Raw genomic sequence first — 15,954 nt, 5'->3', positions numbered from 1 at the left:
TGTTGTCTTAATGTCTTTCATTCAAATAAACCTTTCATACACAAGACTGATTATTCAGAAAGTCCATATGACATGACCATATGAATGGTAGAATGGCAGAATTTGGCATTTCATTGCGATTTATCTATCCTCTCCGACGTTTTATTTGCACCATCTGCTTCTGCAATACAAACTTAAAGTGGTGTTGCTGTTGTGTTTTAACACTGCCATTTGGATAACTAAATTCTCCAAGGACGGCCTATTTCATCTCCAATCGTGTTCAAAACAAAAACAGTATGTTTAATTAGTTCTTCAGCAATGAATTCCCAAATCCCTTAGACTGTGGCTATCTTGGCAAAAAGCCGAGCAGGGCTTACTGGGTGATAATTATTATCTGATCTGCATGGTTTGACAGCTGGCAATCAAAATAATACACCTTTATTAGAAATTCACAGTAAAGCAAATGTGACTGCTGTGTAGAGCCCCTTTGTAATTATATTTCCAGGATCCAGTGTTAAAATATTACAGGACAACAGTTACAGTAAAATTAGTTCTGATGGTTGTTTTAATGTTGAATAATAACCTCACCAATTTGTCTCATAAGAAAACATAATTGTTCTATTATTTTTAAAAATAAACATTACGGGGGTGATGTCCAAAGCCCAAAATATACAGCATAGAACAGGGGGTGCACAACTCCAGTCCTCAAGGGCCAACCACAATCCAGGTTTTAAGGGTATCCCTCCTTCAGCACTGGTGGCTCAGTCAGAATGACTCAGGCATTGATTGAGCCAGTTGTGCTGAGGCAGGAATATCCTTTCCGTGGCCTGTTGGTGGCTCTTGAGGACTGGAGTTGGTCACCCCTGGTATAGAAGTATATGTGCTCTCAAAAATTAAAGATACTTGCGGGTGCTGAGACTCCATGCTGAAATCCCATAGAAATTAGACGAATAGAGTAGCACTCCAAATAGTGGTCAAGGGGTTAGTATTTATTCATCCAACATTTTGGTTCAACACAGGAAGGCACCTTTCTCAAGGTCGAGGAAGGTCTGCTGTGTTGGACCAAAATGTTGGATTGAATAAATACGAACCACTTGATCACTATTTTTTTGAGTGCTACTCTTTTCGCTTCATTTCTAAGTGATGTACAAAGCACCAGACAGTGGTTTAAGTGTGGTGGTACTCATCATAAGCAGAGAGTACCAATACTCTTAGATATTCAAACCCAGAGGAATCCTGCTTTTTAAATTTTATTTTCAAACACACAATTTCACTTTCTAAAGTAAGTCAATTTTTCTTTAAAAGGAAAGCTTTCCCCTTTCTATTTTTATGACACAAATATTACTTTCATCTTTCTAAAACACAGTCCAAACAGCTTCGGCCCAAATTTTAACAACATACAGAAAGGGCATCATTCCCATGTAAGCAAAACTACTTACAGGCCCTCTTTAAGCATCAAATGAGACTTACATAAGAACTTCTGGAGAGCGGACCTGTTCATCTGACCTTCAAGAGGAAGCCAACGTGCCCTGTGTCTGCCCTTGTCTTCTGGCCCTACCTGGGGATCGGGCTGTTTTAGATAAGGCGCATGTTACTTGCATCATCTCCCCGAGGCTGCAGTTTGTGTCAGGAATGGAGTCTCATTGTGCCACTTAGGGGTAATTCTATATCTACCAAGAGGAAGTTTGGGTTGTTTCTGGACAAAAGTCAATGGGTATTTTTGACCCAAACAGCTGGTTTAGTGAATAGAGAATAAGGCCCATAGTGTGCCTTTAACTTTATTAACTTGCTGTGTATTTTAATGGCCTATGTATATAATTGTATGTCTATAGTGCCTGTGTGTACTGTTCGCATTAATGGTCTGTATTTGTGCATACAGTGCGTGTATCACTGTGCATGTGCGTGTGCCAAGGGCAAGAGGGGCCTATTCTAGTATCTTCATTGTTATCACTGCCAAATCGAACGTTTTGGCATGACCCTACCTCACGTTCTGACATTTGTGTTATCACGGTATTCAGAAAGAGTTATCGCAAGTCAGAAACAATGAGGTAGTAAAATGCTATACCGCTCGGGATAGCAGTGTTTTTAGCTGTGTCTTTTTCTAAGTTCTGCCCGTGCGATCTGACTGCAGTCTTTAAGAGCTGCCCGGAGAGAGCTGCATCTCCCTGCACAGCTCTTACAGGCGATCGTACTGCTTTTATTTTATTTTAATAACAAAGTATAGAAGGAGGGGGGGTCTCTGAAGCTGAACCGCATTAATTTCCGCCCCGTGGACCCCCTGCTTCCCACGTTACAGGCCCAAGTATAGGGTGCCTGTATCTCACTGCATTGTTTAAATCTCCTGCATCATGCAACCCGGGAGATTTCAATTTTGCGGGGATACCGGCACCCCATACCAGGGCCTGTAACTCAGGAAGCAGGGGGTCTGAAATGAATGCTGTTCAGCTCCGGAGAACCCCTGCTTCAATACTGTGTTATTAAAATAAAATAAAAACAACTCCATTACCTTAGTGAGAGTACCTGGTTTGTTGGGGGTAGAGGACATGGGTGAAGGGGCTAGTTGCCCCAGGGTGGGTGGTTAGGCCTACCAGAAAGGTTGCAGGAGGAGTTTATCCCTTCATTACCTTAGCAGTTACTACAGCTAAGATAATGAAAGGGTTAACTCATCCTATTACCCACCTGAGAGGCCTAACCACCCACCCAGGGCAATACCCCCTTCACCCACCCCCTCTGCCCCCAATAAACATTAAAATACCATATAAACACCAATACACCCATTGAATGCCAGTGTGGTTACCTATACCCTCAATGGGAGAAAAGATAACCCCAATAGCAATGAATGGGCACCCTACTACCCACCCCCTCTACCCCCAACAACCCTAGTACAGTTTTAAATATCCTTGGATATTTCCCATGTAGCACCCCCCCTATCTACTAACAAACTTCGGGAGTTCGAGCAAGGTCACTCTCTCTTCAGCGAGTCAAATGGGCCAGTTAATAAAAAAAAAAATGCTCAAAAGTCTCCTTGATACATCTTTCCCAAAATATATTTCTTAACATTTTCCAGAGCAGTTGTTTAATTTGATAAATAACCTCCTAAGCCTCTTGTTTAACCTTTCTCCAAAACTGGGGTACAGTAATGCTCACACGAAAGAGAGGGAACCCTATTAGGACGCACACTAACTCTACTAATATTAAATAAAGTAAAATAAATAAATGTTATTAGGATATATACTAGAACACAGATCAAAATGCGTTTGAATAGCTAATGACTCGACTGTAACACTACCTATTGTAATTCCACCTTTCTCCTTGGTTCTCAATCACCATCGGACAGGACCTCCAGATAATACATATCTGGGACCTATGTGCCCTGTCTGAACACCAGATCCCTAGGGGTTAACGTGTTCTATTTATATACCATCAGAGTGGATATGTATTCATATACGTGTTAGTCTGTTGATGAGCATGATTCTTGAGTCATTATTGGACCATTTAGCCCTTCAGGTACATCTTCCATACACAGCATGTTTACCCTAATGATCTTTTGTGGATTGAGAAATTAATATCCAGCTGTAGTGGGCTACTTGTATCAGTAAGACCACACAGCAGCGGTAGTGTGTATACGTCGCCGCCTATCCATATCTCAGGTGACAGCTGTGGATATTCCACCTTCTTGTAGTATAATTAACCAAGGAGATAGGTGGAGTTACAATAGGTACTTTAACAGTCGAGTCATTAGCTATTCAAGCGCATTTTAATCTGTGTTCTAGTATATATCCTAATAAAATGTATTTATTTTACTTTATTTACTATTAGTAGAGTTAGTGTGCGTCCCAATAGGGTTCTCTCTCTTTCGTGTATGCATGTGTCTATGCCTTGAGAGCACCACTCTAGAAAGTTTTTCTGTATCTAATCAGTAGGCTGAGCGGGCACTTTGCGTGTTTTTGTTTGTGTGCACAGTAATGCTCACCTGCACCTGTATAAGAAGAGAAGCCCTCAGTGAACCCAGGAACTTGGACAAATCCCAGAAAATGTTAAGGACATTATGAAGAATTAACAAGCTGGAGTAGGATGTGTGATTACCCCAGTTTACATAACTGTACTCACTAATTAATCAGGCATTTTTATTCATTGGACTAAAGGGGAAAGTGTATGTACCGTATTAATAGCTCTTCATCAAATAGTCTGTGTTAATGCTCTTCAATTTATAATAATGTCTTCTAAGTAGCAATACATGTTGTTTTCTCTTTACAGGTCCTCTGCTGTCTGACCACCAGAAGCCCCCTGAGTTCTGGATATATACTCCTCTGGCCTACCATCATTTAGAGATTAAGCTAAAGTTATTGCATTCACTAGTGACGCAGAATATTGCCTTATAATGCAGAATATCACAGCGTTGTCATAGGATTAAATGGCAGCGATGACGCAGAATATCACCGAACATCGCACCGTAATGCGCCAACAGGAACAATAACCCTGGCTACATCCGTACAGGTATACAGGGAGAACAAGAAAGCCGCTGTAGCACTCAATTCGATTTGCACTACCCACAGCACCTTTCCCAGCTGCATCACAACCACAATTTCCAAGCTGAAGCGGGGTACCCATCATACACTGGCGACACACTTTATTCGAGCTCGGCTAGTCCCACGAATTCGGGTATACCCGGGTGTATTGAGGTTTGTGACTGTTTTCTGCCCGAGTGCATTGGGTTATTTTCCAGGCAGGGATTGAAGCATTTTATTCCCGCTGGCTGCAATACTGCACAGTATATATATATATACTGCATTACAATTCATGAATTTATGCCATCTGGTAGACACGCGAAGCATTGCAGCCTATTAAATCCTAATCATTATCATTTAACAGATCAGCCGCCCGTCAGCCAGGCATGAACCCAGGCTGGGAAGGCAAACGCAACGGGGCTTGTCAGAGGTGAGGAGCGGCGCATTCCAGGTATCTGCCAGGTACATACTGGGTATTTGCCCGAATAAAGTGTGTCGGTGCAGGATATTGTTTATATCCGTACAGGAACTTAAAATGGGCCCCACCAGGAAGCTGTCTATGTGCCAGCCCATAGCTCTCACCTGTGAGGTCACCATTACGGAGAGGCTCTTAGAAAGAAGGATGCCTAAAGCCCATCTTGGAAGCTTTAAACAATATTCTTAACCCTTTCTGCATAAGCTAGTTTGTAGGTAAAATGCATAGCAACATTTATTTGACATTGCAGCAGTCCTAAACACAGTAATTATGGCTAGCTGTATAAATATCAGCACCACGCTGTGCCCTGATCTCTTCTAGACTGCCCTGGTTCACCCAATCCATAACCAGGAATTCTTATTTAGAATCAATAGTACTGTAGCTTCATATTAAATAAAATAGTATTATGAGAATAGGGCGGTGGCCTGCGGCCTCCCTACTGCTTTTTCCGTTTACTGTTTCCTCACTCCTTTGTGAGCGTTTCTGTTCTCTACAACTTCCCCATTCCCCACTTCACCATTATTTATACACCTCTCTCCCAGCAACTTCTTTACCTCTTAATAAAAAGCATCCACAAAAATATTCCTGCTGCTGGGGATCTCCCCTAAACCTGAACCTGAACACACGTGATCTCACCCATGCCTCCCTGCCATCTCTTCCCCTGTAAATTGTGTTACCCCTCTCATTTTAATACTGACTAAGCTTAAAACTTGCCCCACAAATAAAGCATCCCAACAGCATAACAGCCTGCACTCATGGCTAATGTCCCACACTCAGTTACTCCTACCACCCATTTTGGCCAAGCACTGCCATCTACAACACTTATTCCCTCACCTGCTGTCTCTGTAAGTTTCCCCTCAAACCTCTTAGATTGTAAGCTTTGTAAGCTCTTCGGGGCAGGGATTTCCTTTCCTATTGTCTGATTCTGCTGCGCTTAATGTATTTTAATTCCCTGTACTATATTCTTTGTGAAGCGCTAAGTACACTTTTGGCACTATATAAATAAAGACATACAATACAATACAACCGAACATTTAAAGCAAGCAGAGTTTTGGGAACACTACACCAACCCATTCCACTACAATGGTGACACGTGTTGACTAATGTATTGTCCAGTATGCCTCACTATGAATAAAAAGACATCAACCTTTTTGTTGTTAACAGTGTATAACAAAAAACTCAAAGTGCAGAAAGAGATGTAGTAGTAGTGGGGCACAAATAGCTTTTCATGACATCCTGTCTTTGTAGAACTGTAATAATAGAGCCTCTTTAAGTCATGATGCACATTTATTCAGGCTAAAGATGGTTTGACACAGGAATACAATTAGGTTGAAAGCCTTCTAGGGAAGGTCTCTCTTTACGTGGCCTCTTGTCAGAATTCTGTATGATTCATCGTTGGTAAACGTAGCACTGTCTAATGCTCCTACTGACTGTACCAGAAAGATGAACGAATCAATAATAAATAGCCCGGGCAAATGAGTTATGAGTGTTAAATAAATGGGCATCAAGAAGACAATTTGCTTTGCTGCTTTATTTTGCTGGTTTTAGGATTATTAGCGTCTATTTGTGTAGTAATTAGTTAATTGGGGAGGGGAAGGTGGTCTTGCTGAGTGATATATTATCTTCCTGCGGCTCTTAGTATGCCGCAGGAATACCCTGTGGTTTATTCCACACGGAGCGATGAAGAAAGATAAAGAATCCAACTTCATTATCATTGCGCAGTATCTAAATCCCTGCACTCTCCCACTGCTTAGAACAAAACTGTTGGAGGAAAGATGCATTAAAATGCCATTAAAAACAGCTTGAATACCGAGCCTGAAGTTTTCGAATGGCTTGTGTGTATTATTAGCAAAATGTGATACATTGCCCTTTTCTTTCTACAGCTTTGATAGCCACACAATCCGCAAATTAAACATTTGCTGTTGAAATAAATTATATTTAGTGAAGGTGGTTACACCTCTTGCCAAATAACAAGACATTTTGCTCCATATGGCTTTTCTTTGATTATTCCGACACGTGAGTCATGTGAATTACGTCTTCCAAATAAACATTGCCAAACCATATCAAACCAGAGTGAATCATTTACTGGTTGTCAAAATAAGATTGAAAATGTGAACAGCTGCAGCAACACTTTTTACACTATTGTTGCGGACATTTAAAACAGCACAGTGGCCCACACTTACTAGGCAGTCGTCTTCGATACCTTTCGTGCTGGAAGACACCTTCGAGCCCATTGAGTTGAATGATTGAGATGCAACCATTAGGACCCATATTCACTAAATGGTGCTATTTCGTACGACATCATCTAGCCCGTTTGCTTGAATGGGTCCTTCCAGCACCGGACGATGGACTATCACTGTTTAGTAAATACGGCCCGATATGTTTTATTTTAATCTTTATTTTTAAATGGCATCATGACATATGTTGAAATGTTATTTTAAACAGAGATAATAAGTGGGAATTCTCATTGTTGTGTTAAATTGCATAACAAATGTAAATTAGCAAAATAATCTCCACCTGAGTGCCTGCGCTTTCAGTAAATGGCACTCTTGGGTACATTGCTGGCAGCAATATAATTATCCGTGCCATCTTTCTCACTCTAATAAGTCTATGCTCAGGAAGGATCACTTCCATGGTTCATGCTGCCCAAGATATAGATGGCACTGCACTCTCACTTTCGCAAAGAGGCAGCTGTTAATAGCACTTCTCTGTGAAATGCAGACAGCTACAATTTACATTTCAGCTATGTTCTGTTGTTTACATGTAGCCCTCTTTCCCTCTGACATAGACGGGTCTACTGGTGCTGGCTTTACCTGCTGGCTCACAGAGATCTGAGTCTCCGCTACTGGGAGCCTGGGGCAAGAATAGAATAACTGGCAGCGCCTCCACTTGCCCAGGATCCCCAGAGTGTGAGATACCCCTGAACAATAACAAATGCTTACAGATTATAATGCTAACCTTTACTGTATATGTTATACAAATAACCATGGATAACCTTTTGACACCAGTGGTCCCTGCCACACTTCACCGTACAGTCGTTATCCCACCACCGTGTATTTCCCACACCATGTCCAATGTAACCGACCAGTCCCTTGGTCACTTAACCCCCTAAGGATCCCCAAGGAACCCACCCCCCCAAGGCGGGATCAGCGCCAATAAGGAAGGTACCGGTATGTTGGTGCACTTATGGAAATACCTGCCGGGCTCTCCAGCACCCGTGCCGCTGACACTTCAAAAAGGATCCGCCGTTCCAGCGCAGTCTCTCACGATGAGTTCCCATCGCAGGAGATGCCTCCACGTGCCGTGACGTCCCTCCAATAGTCTGAGCCCAGACTAAGAAGGACAGGCTCCTCAGCGCAGTACTGTGTCCCTGACTAGCTCTACTGGCTAACCAGACAAGGTCCCTAACTAAGGGCCATTCCCTGCAGCAGCCACAAGCTAATGATGTCTCAGGGACCCTAACTGGGGCCTAGGGGGAATACTGCCCTAATGCAGCGGGTCACTGACCCCTGCACACACACCTCCTCTCTCCTTGCTACCTAAGCACATTCTCACTAAAGTGGTCCCCGTTGATCACTTCCCTATCCTATCAGCAGGGATCTCCTAATCCCTATTGGCTATCTGAGGACAGGTGACTCACTCGGAGGCTCATGGGATATGTAGTCCCTGCCTATAGCCACTTAGGATTGTCCCAGCTTCGAGCGCTTACCACTGCGCATGCGCGAACTGCCTGGAGGGGTCATCGCAACTCGGATTCCACTGCGCAGGAAAGAGCTCTAAAGATGGCGGCGCCCTAAACCATACAGCACCGGGAGTCCCCGGCGACACAGCCGCCCCTCCTGCAACCTCACAGCGCTCACCGTAGATAGAAACGGGAACGTGGCTACGTACATATTACGTTGTATTCCTTTTGATTGTCGAATTAAAGTTTAAACTGGCTAACAATTAAATCAAGTCATCATAATAAAAAAAGCTATTTGTTTTAGACAATTCTTCACTCTAGATAAAAAAAAAGAAGAAGCACATTCCATTAAATGCATTTCCTTCCCAATATAATGGACCCTTGATCATAAAATGCTCAACTTATTTGGCCTATCATAAGAGCTTCACATTGCATGTACAGTATAATATACTTTCCTTTCAGCATGGCCTGTAAAGCTGTGATTGTCAGCGAAAAATCACATTGTTAGAGGCTGAGTAAGGAACAGTAGCTGAGTGCGGCATGCTCATCTCTTTCTTATCTTAACACCCCCTGTGACCATATGTTCCTCTATCACATAGTCCCACAGAGTTATGGAACCTTGTATTAATGGATCATTACATTGCTAAGCTTGTACACAAGGTAACAGTGTTACATGCGGTGTGAATGTTCCAAGCAGATTTTTTTTTTAGCATTGCTTTTATGTTCATTTGATACTCATTTATCTAAAGATACAAATAAAGAAAAATCTCTACTGCTTACTCTGCTTCAAGTGTACAAGACATATTACTGTTTATTTATATTATTAGTATTTACAGTGATATACTGTAGAGATACCGTATATCCAAACACAAATTAGTATTTAACCTTCTATTTTTGTCTCTAGCCCACTGCCTGGTTTGCCTGAACTATGTCACTTCTTTAACTTTGATATCATTAATGCAAAAAACAAAAACAAAAAAAGATTAGTGGCCATATGGCTCAATGTATAAAACTTTACTTGGTTGCAGTTTTATATTATATTTTCTGCTTGCCGCTGTTATATCGAGATACTTGTAATCAACATAATTACCGGAAGATCACTTTCAGGTGCTGTTAATTATACTTTATGTACAGTAAGTAATGTATATGCAACTACAGGTGATCTTTTCAGGATCTTGTCAGGTTCCCTTTGGAACCTACTTTGTTAAACTTTGTCTTGTATAGCACTGACAGTGTACGCAGTGCTATGCATAGAAGTTTTTGCAGGCCAAGTCCCTGCCCAGATGAATTTACAATCTGTGATTTTGGTGCCTGACGGACAGGGAGATACAGTGACTTGTATCGAGGTCACTGCGATTTGAACCAGGTTCCCCTGATTTAAGCTGTCATACATTACAATCAGTGTCTTTACTCACTGAGCCGCTCCTGCAGCACGTTGCTCTTTAATACATATATGTGCTACCTGTATCTTTTTTTAGATCCATCCAGACATTTATCAGTACCTCATTTTGATGGCTTTCCTTTTTTTTTGTGGAAATATTGTACAATATTATATATTTTGTATCTAAGAAGGATGGAGCCTTGTAATCTGCACGTTAGCAAAGTGGAAGAAAACCGTGAAATTAGCTACAAAATAGTCCTAAACGACTTGGACATGTGCAGGAGTGGGGGAACCATGACATGAGCAATCTTCGGAGGTTGGAGGTTTGAGTTAAATCTTGGCTTCTGGGAACGGGAGACACAGCGAGCTTAAGTAATGGAGATATATTCAGTCAAATGGGAATTATACAGAGAGCGCAGCGACAATACAGTACATCAGCTTACACTATAACAGGAAAGGCAGAATAACGATCAAGTAGAGCAGTGAAGCCACGCAAGGGTTAAGAATAAAAATCAAAGGTGCTTTTCCGCGGCTGCTAGATTAACGGCAGCATAACAGAATCCTAAACAAAATAAAAGCAAGAGCAATGTTATCTGTAATAACTGGCTCTCAGAAAGTAGTGACAGCCTGGGGTATAAGCAGCCTTTGTCTGCAAAGGTCAAGCAAGAGCTGGGTAGAAGAGACAGCTATATAAAGCTATAGGAAAGATGTTGTGATCCATTAGCAACATGGGAAGGGGGAAGTATGAGAGGTGGTGTGGGTTTACGTCAGTGTTTACAAACACATGGCTCGCAGTGTGGGGGGTGGGGTGGGGTGGGGGGGGGTGGGGTGTTCCATCAAATTGACAAAAGGGGCATATACAATGTACACTGTGGGATACAGAAAACTAGCAAAGAAAAAGGATATAGAATGACAAAAAAAGTCAATGGGAGTTTCCGTGCAAAATCCCCCCCGATCGGCACTACCGCAGTTTAATGAATAACCCCTGTATGTCACAAAAATAACAAAAAATGCAGTCTCACTATCTCAATAACTAAAGTGACCATTTCGGAGCCGAAAATGGTGCGGCGGCAGCAGCAGAGTGCTACGGCCCTTCCGTTCAAGTCGCGACCATGTGAAGTAGGGACACGCATGGAAGTGGAGGGTCCTCCTCCCATTCAGATCCCGTTCACCAGTCCTGTGAAGCTCCTGTGGAGAGGTGAGTGCGATTTCCATTAGAAAATGAGAAAAAAGCCCTTTCGCTGGATGTCACAAGGGCCACCAGAAAACCAGCCCTCTCAACGTCCAGTGAACATCTTAAGTCATTCAAAAGCTTAATATATTTCACTAGATATGGGATGGCAAACCTTTTTTTAAGGCATGCCAATAAATGGGCACAATTTGTTTGGGGGGCCACTGTCCTATTGCCGACCTCATCCTCTCTCACTCAATTCTTCCTCCTCCTCTCTCACTCAATTCCCCCCTCCTACTGCCTCAATACATTCCCCCTTCTCTCTCACTCAATTCCCCCTTCTCTCTCACTCAATTCCCCCTCCTCTTCTATCACTCAATTCTCCCTCCTCCTCTCTCACTCAATTTCCCCCTCCTCTTTCAATCAATTCCCTCTTCCTCCTCCTCTCTCACTCATTTCCCCTGTCCTCCACTCTCTCAATTTTCCCCCTCCTCTTACACTCAATTCCCCCCTCCTCCTCTCTCACTCAATTGCCCCTCCTCCTCTCTCACTCAATTTTCTCCTCCTCTTACTCAGTTGCCCCTCTCATCTCTCACTCAATTCTCCTCCTCCTCCTCCTCCTCACACTCAATTCTCCCCCTTCTCTCTCACTCAATTCCCCCTTCTCTCTCACTCAATTCCCCACCTCCTCTCTCACTCAATTCCCCCCTCCACCCTCACTCAATTCTCCCCTTCTCCTCTCTTACTCAATCCCGCCCTCCTCCTCTCACTCCATTGCCCCCCTCCTCCTCTCTCTCAATTCCCCCCCTCCTCTCTCACTCAATTCCCCCCTCTTCCTCTCACTCAATACCCCCTCCCCCCATCTCTCTCCCTCAATCCCCCCCCTCCTCTCTCACTCAATTCCCCCCTCCTCCTCTCACTCAATACCCCCTCCCCCCCACCACCCATCTCTCTCACTCAATTTCTGGCCTCACGGCGGAGGGGAGCTGGGATCCCGCGGGCAGATGCAGACGTCGGGCCTGACCTCCAGGCCCGACCAAAATTCCGGCGTAGCTGGGTGTACTACGGGCTATTATGAATGCCGTTATGGGCGACAGGTTGGCCACCCCTTCCACTAAATCATTTTTATTCTTTCAATAACCTTTTTTCTTTTGCAGAGTCTCACACCCCAAATCTTAGTAAAACAGGGGGTTCCGATAGCGGAAAAAATTGCTTATGGAGGAGTCTGGTGTATGGTGTAAAAAGATTAATAACCACTGATTTAAGAGACGGAGGAGCCATTCCGAAAGACAGATATAGGCTATACCAGATATATTGTTATTTAACTTGTACAGTTTTACCGTCTTATATTCAAGGTGGTTTGATATGCTATCAAAATTCAACAAATAGTTCCATCCTTTTGATATATTCTTAAAAATATATATATATATATATATTTCTGGTTATTGTTACTGTAAATTATTTTGTTCCTTGTCTCTATTACAGACAGATATTTTTTTCTCCACATAAATTTCAGTGCAGATAACTATTTTAAAATGATAAAGCAGATCCGCTTGGGAAATGTACATTATGCATTTCTTTAGCTAGCTCCTTGTTTCAATGTCTACTTGAATCCCAGACCAACTGTAGATCATACCACTAGGTGGACCAAGGTTAATTTCCTTCAGAGTAGGCACATTCTGATAACCTTCCTCTGCCAGGAAAGATTGCATTTTATTAATGACCTTTATTTCTAGAAGTGCATATCGATCTTTCATTTTCACGTGTCACATTCAGCCCAGTGCTTTCTCGGTTTTATCTTCTCATTCCCATTTCAAAAGCTCGTAATCCTTCTGAATCATTTAACAGTGGATTTACTGAAGTTTTCGTTTTGTACTGGGACGCAAACGTATATATATATATCATCCATTAATATTATCCTCCTGAGCATAACTTGTTCTTAAGACTTCTCCATGGCTGTGTCTGAACCCTAATGGGTCACCCAGAGCAGATCTCTGTACTCACACATTCTAGTTGAAATGTGCTTTTAATGTACCCGTTCTGCCACTAATATTTCAAATGCTGGGGCATCATTAAGTCCAAAGTTGTTGTTCCAAATTGTCATAGGCCAGACATTGCAGCACACATCGGGGAAATGCAGCCACAAAATACTGATTCAGTTCAGCAGCACGTAAAAATCTAAGTCATCATCCAAGTAAAGTTACCCCATTATGTCACAAAACCTAATCATCTAATATTTTAATCTCCGTTTCCTAAAGCTGTAGATGCAGGAATTCATGTGTCTTCCAGTCCCTGAAATTTGCCGGCACGCTTCATTGGTTTTAAAGCTCATCCGAATTGTGCAAGATCCTCACTTGCATGCTCGTAGGAACGGAGAAACGCTCTCCGTGGGTATGTTGATGAATCTGACACACACCACAACATTTACTACACGTATAATAAAACTCCAAATGCACAGAACAACGTGCAGATGGCAAGGTCATCCTTCGCCCTGCCAGCTCGCAGTACTCCGAGCAAATCTGGGAAATTTTACATTTGCCTCCAGGCACCATGTCAGGTTTAGTAGAATGAAGAACTCCTAACATTGAAAATAAACGATGTGCATTCAAAGAGTTTAGGGGACTCGAATTCCCGGGCTGCATCTTAAGCAATTGCCACAGATTGTGATCCTCTTGTTTTGCGGGCTTCAGTTTTCACAAACAAAAAAATCACACTGTCAAAAGCAAGATTGAAAAGGGAAATTGCTATAATGGAACATCACCTCCACCTCACTGTAACGCCTTTGCCGAGCACTCGGGGGTGCTCAGAGAATAAACATACACATATAGAATGCAGTAGGACTCAGGCAGTGCATCACCAGGAGGGGAAACACTCAGGTTTTATGAAATTCTGACCTTCCAAAAAAGCAGATTCATGCTGATGTGAACAAGAAAGAATGTTGCATAAAATGAAGGGACAAATGTCGGAAAAGCACAGGATTGCTGTGGGGACATTGGGGCCGATTCACTAAGCAGTGAGTTTTTGCGTACGCATATGCCTTTTGTGATCGTACTTAAAAAAATTAAGCCACACGCGGGATTCACTAACAAGCGAAGGGCATTTTGTTAAGTCCTATCACAAAACTGCTCTATTTTTTCCCCACTGTTGTCGTGCTATGAGTTCTACAGCACGATAGCTGATAGAAAAAAAAACAGCCTGTAAGAGCTGCATGGAGATGCTGCGTCTACCTTCATGGCTCTTACAGGCGATCATGCATTAACAATATTGATTTTGATCACAGTGTACATGAGCAGGGGGTCTCCTGAGCTGAACCGCCTTGGTTTCAGCCTCGGGGACCCCCTACTTAATGAGATACAGGCCCCGTTATGGTGTAACGGATCGGGGGACTCGCGCTTCCCAGCGTGTCCCCGTGTCCCCGTCACCTCTGGTCCCACGGCAGCTAGCTGTCCCTCTTCTCTACGTCCCCACTCTCTCTCCTCCTCCTCTCTGAGCCGTTCCTCCGCGGCACAGTCTGCACGCCCAGGCACACGTTCAAAGCACGCGCGAGGCCCCCTCACTGTGCGCGCGTGTCCCCGATCGCCCCTCGGCGTGCCTCCGTCATCCCAGCACTTACCGTACCTGGCTCCTCCGCTCCTCCATCCCTTCTGCCTCCCATGTCGAGCACCGCCTCCGCGACACTCCCCTCACGCCCTGGTACACGCGTGGTGCGCGCGAATAACAACCTTACAGAAGGCGTGCGCACCCGCTCTAGTTATCAGCCGTCCCCAGGCTCTGGCTCCGCCCCCCGTCGGTTGCAGGCAATTACCCTGGATTACCTCCCTGTCTCCTCCCCTGCTCTCACGGACCTATCCCTGCAATTACCCAGTCAAACCTCTGCTCCACCCCTCTCTCCTATTGGCCCTTCTTCCCATATTACCCCACTCTGTCCTCTCAGTCCTTGCTCTGCATAGCTTACCTGTAGCTCCTGTGTGTGCAGTGTCTATGTGCAGTGTCTATGCCTAGCTCCCTTGTCTGTTTCAGCTCTGGTTCCTGTCCCTGCCCCTGTTTGGATTCCTCTGGTTTGAACTTGAACTCTGCTTTGGACTTGAGTACGCTGCCTTCTCCTGCCCTTGAACCCCGGCTTTCGGACATCACTACGCTGCTCTCTCCAACCCCTGAACTCTGGCTCTTGGACATTATCCTCCGACCTCTGGCACCCCGGACTCAGCAAGTATAACGTTAACCCTTACTCACCAGGCCCGGCAACGCAACTTACCACACTCCGGGCACGCCCTCACTGCTGTGGGTGCGTGTTATACCCTTACCCACCTCAGTACTGGGGACTGGCCAGGTCTGCGGGCATACAGGTGTTACATATGGTTTCCCATGTGCTTTTAAAGCTCCCACATCACGTGACCGGGGGATTTAAATCCTGTAGGGGATACCGGCACCACATAACTAACAGTGTAATACAGTTTATTAAAACAATATGTTCTGCTTGTGCCACTGTAATAAATTTGATATGTGGGTGCATGTTTTTTTATTCCGAGCTGCACTCCAAAAATTAGAGTGCTAGCCCACTTGGTTCGCAAGTTAGCGTACTTAATTGAAAGGTCTCTATTGTGGTTTTCGTGGTTAACCTAGTTCCCACGTCAATAGACTTTCTCCCATTCAAGTTAAGACGCTAACAAGATGAGAGATACATTTTGACAGAATCCACTTCAGTTTAACCACAAACCACTTATTCAATTGACCTTGTGGTTACGAGGTCTAGAGCTT

The sequence above is a fragment of the Ascaphus truei genome, chromosome 4 (genome assembly GCF_040206685.1).
Source record: "Ascaphus truei isolate aAscTru1 chromosome 4, aAscTru1.hap1, whole genome shotgun sequence".
In the NCBI taxonomy this organism is placed as follows: domain Eukaryota; kingdom Metazoa; phylum Chordata; class Amphibia; order Anura; family Ascaphidae; genus Ascaphus; species Ascaphus truei.
The sequence above is the reverse complement of the archived record's forward strand: the minus strand, read 5'-3'. Positions refer to the sequence as shown.